The 4,274-nt window shown below is 32.8% G+C and overlaps 1 pseudogene; it reads left to right on the top strand.

The window, feature by feature from the left end:
* Positions 1–1,036: 1,036 nt before the first annotated feature.
* Positions 1,037–1,136, top strand: LOC138826459 (U6 spliceosomal RNA; annotated as a pseudogene).
* Positions 1,137–4,274: the final 3,138 nt, after the last annotated feature.

Raw genomic sequence — 4,274 nt, 5'->3', positions numbered from 1 at the left:
TTATCAATTAATTCTAGTAAGTTTCACTGTGTGAAATAAAATATCAGCACGTATAAATATAAAATATATAACTATAAAATATAAGAAAAAAGGCACATGTTTTGCAATGTTCTGTTGTGGTTAGGGTATCAAAGGCAACTGTGTTTTAAAATATTATTCCATTATTTCTACCTCAGTGTTTGGTAGAGTTGGACCTAAAGCTTTACCATTTGGAGATTTACAGCCTAGAGACAAGAGGAAACACTGTGATTAAAACATTACCAATTTAAGGCCTAATATCGAGGAGAAACATATAGACTTCTCTTGTAACTATGAAAATATTTGATGAAAGAAAGGCAGTAGTGTAAATTCCTGCCTGGATGGATGGTAGACAGGCCAGGACATTTGGTAATCATGCATGTGAAAATTTTTTTCACCTTCTTGGCTTTAGCTACTATTGAAATGTTAGGTATAAAAAACTATTATATTTTGATAAAATACCTTCTAGCCTAAATGATTCTGTCTTAACTGTTTATCTCTCTATGATCCCTTTTAACTAATATTAGTTTTGTTCCAATAAGAAAATTTATGCTGTCAGGGTAAGATATTCTGGTTGGTCTGTTGCTACAGGGAAGAAGAGTAAAGGGTCAGGTAGACATTTGTACCAGTAAGACATCATTTAGGAATTTTTAAGCTGCAGAAGTTTAGAAGTAGCTCTTAAGCAAGACTTACTTTGAATCCATTAGCTCCACAAAGCTAACTCAGTTTATAAATAAGTACTTGAAAAACAATCATCTTTGGACCTAGCTATAAAGGCTTCAAAGTATGATCAAATTTAAAATGAAAAAGACTTAAAATAGTCATAGACAAAAAAAATTGCAAATGTGAGCAATCGACCAAACAATATAAGCTTTTCCCAATATACACAGAATTTTAGAGAAGTAAGATCAATAACATTTTTAGGAACAATAAGGTTTCCTAGTTACAAACAGTCAACCAAGGATATATGCCTGTATAAAGATTGCATCAATAACTACTTAAATTTACAGGCTACTACATGCTTCAGCAGGACGTTTACTCAAATTACTACAATATAGAGATTATCATGGCACTTGCACAAGGATGATATGAAAATTTGTGAAATACTCCATATTTTTCATTCTTGAGATGCAAGAAATGAAAAACAGTTATTAAAAATTGATTACAAAAATACAAGTCGTTATGTCGAAAAATGAACTTTACAACTTTGTGCGGGTGGAGGGGTAGCAGGGAGGATTGAGTGGGGGAGCAGGTGAAGGATGGGAATGGAAGGGAAGGGTAAATACAGGAGGAGGCTACAATGCTTGATAAGAAATGTACTCATTATCTTGCCCATGTAATTGTAACCCCTCTGTACAGTATTTTCACAATAAAAAATTTAAAAAGACAAATGTAACAATATACGTAATTCATTGAACTGAAAGTTAGTTTGACATCAGTGCGTTAAATCCTCACCTTAGAATGGCCTTTACATAGCATAATCTTTACAAAACATTTGAAATTGGATAACATTGTCATTTTATCCCAAAGAAATAAAATACTATAAGGACCTAGGAAAAAAAAGGAATCTTAAACTTTTTCTATATGGAATGCTATCTGAAATAACACATTTATTAACGAACCTATATATTATAAAACAATGTATAATTCAAAGTATTATATCTAGGAGAGAATTAAATAGATTATGGACATTATACAAATAAAATACAGAGTATTTTAAAATATACTTTTTTCATACAAGCACCAGAAATATTTTTAGTTTCTGTACTACTCATTTCAACAGATAAGTTAAAGTGATTTCTGATTTAAAAATCACAAACCCTGCAGAAATCATTATAGATGTATACAAACAACTCTTGAATACATTTTGACATCAGTCAGGCAATTCACTTGAAGAATACTATGGAATCCATGAATTTTTAAAGTAAGATATTGCTGTTGCTTTGTATTGTGAAAATATTTTGTACAGACACAAAGATGGATTGGCATTTTTGAAATTTAAGAATCTTAACCAAACCATTATGAGTTAGGAGAACAATTTTTACAGCCTTCCACAATTTAAAAGAGGTAGTGATACATATTTATCCTTTTGGCAATATTAAATGCAGTTTCTTCCAAGTTGTTCTTCAGACCTGGTTTGATATAATGCTTCAATAGAAGGCGATCCAGCATATCTTCGCTATTTCTATTCCAAGCAGCAAGATGCAAGGGAGTCAAGAGGACTTTAGTTTGGGCATTGGTATCTGCCTCAATGTGAACTAAGAAAGCAGCCACTCTGGTATTATTCAATATATAAGCACTGTGCAGGGGTGTCTAGCCATTCACAGTAATTGCATGAATATCTACCTTGAGCCACCAACTCATGGACAATGTCTAAGTGCCCACTGGAGGCTTCCCGATGAAGAGAGGTATATTCATCATCATCCCTAGTATTCACATGAGTGGCCTTTTAGGAAAGCAGTGTCTGCACTGTAGTAAGCCAATTATTTTCAGCAGCCCAAACAAAAATTTGCTTTAATACTTCTCCATTTTTTTTTTGCAAATGATGACATTCCTCACTTTTTCATCTTGTTCCTTGTCTTCATCAGAATTGCCTAACCAGAGACAGTGAGTACCAGTGGGAATGGGGTGCACATGTATTCCCTAATAGTTCACGTTGGTTGAACTGGTCAGAAAAATCCAGTGAATTTTCTACATCTGTTATTTCACCATGATTTTCTTTCTCTTTTTCCAATTTTACTATTGGAAATTATTCTAACTGGAGAGTAGGGAATTCATAGAGAGCAAAGGAAAGGTTTTCCTCCATATTCAAAGGTACAGACTGAAAATGGGACCAGTGGTGTCTTCATGTGCAGCTTATTATAGGAATGAGAAAATATGAAATAATGCCTTCTAAGTAAATGATTTGGGAAATGGCAGAGCAGAAAGTGAAATGATGCAACCAAAAATATAAAAGCAAAATAAATTAGGATAATTATGGAGCAGTCACATTATCTATGAGAACCATGAAAGGGAGAGAGGAAGAGAGAGACAGATGTACAATGACCTAGCTAGCCACAAAATCCATGCCTCTGATCAATTTATAGAGCAAACAATTTTATTTTTTAAAAGAGGTGGAAATGGAATTTATGAATTTACTTGAAATTAGTAAATACATTTTTATTAGCCTACATAAAGAGACATAGCTTTGACCAAATTACAGACAAAAATCTAAATCCTTGATAATTCTAGTAACAGATCTGACTGAAATCAGTTGAATCACACTTTTCCTGTAGAGTGAAGGAATAGGTTCAGGTTAGGAAAACAGCTAGAGAAGGCAGACCGATTGTATCTGTGACAAAACTTTGTGGAAAATGGTATCAAGGATTAATTACTGGTGATCCACTTGCACTGGAAGTGTGAATCTGAACTATTGCTTGCTGATTCTGAACTATTTCTTTAATAATTATAAGTTCCAAGAAGAAAAGGTGAGATTTAATTGATAGCAAAGGATTAGTAATACACTTTGACTTCTCATTAAGCACCTTCAATCATCAAAATCACATGAAGACAATAGAGAGGCCTACTTTTTTGGATGAAAACAAGTATCTTTAAAAACAAGGTAATTAAGTATTCCTACAAAGGACTTCTATTTTACTACTGCATTATATAGTTTTTTCTAATGTTGGGTAACAAATAATGGATCTATTAGAAAGCTCTTAAAGCTCATATGTTCAATAGTGAGTTCTCTTATATTATACCATGGTATTTTTGTTTATGGTTTTAAGAAGAAATTTGCTAGCTTAAATTTCTGACAAGACAATATCATCACTGTACAACTTGCTTCTATACTCTAAGTTTTAAATTACTATCTAATATGTGTATTAGATAGCTATAGAGGAAAAACTAGAAGCCACACTTGTGGCTCATGTGTTTATCCTAGCTAATCAGAAAGATGAAATCTGAGGATTGTGGTTTGAAACCAAACCAAGCAAAAAAAAGTCCATTAAATTCTGATTTGAAAGTAACCAGCAAAAGCTAGAAATGGAGCTGTGGGACAAGCAGTAAAATTCTAGGCTTGAGAAAACTACAACAAAAAAACAACAAATCCTGGGACAGAGCCAGGCCATGAGTTCAAGCCTAGTATTAACACCAAACAAATGAATTAATTAATTAATTAAAATAAATTAAGTGGTCACATGTGGTGAGGCAAGTAAAATGTAACACCCATGGTGACTCTATTGTGTATTATTTTGTAATAAGGCAAATTAACATTT

The sequence above is a fragment of the Dipodomys merriami genome, unplaced genomic scaffold (assembly GCF_024711535.1).
Source record: "Dipodomys merriami isolate MVZ:Mamm:240054 unplaced genomic scaffold, mDipMer1.0.p SCAF_1429, whole genome shotgun sequence".
Taxonomy (NCBI): domain Eukaryota; kingdom Metazoa; phylum Chordata; class Mammalia; order Rodentia; family Heteromyidae; genus Dipodomys; species Dipodomys merriami.
Note: the sequence above shows the minus strand (reverse complement) of the source record. Positions and strands in the feature narration are given on the sequence as shown.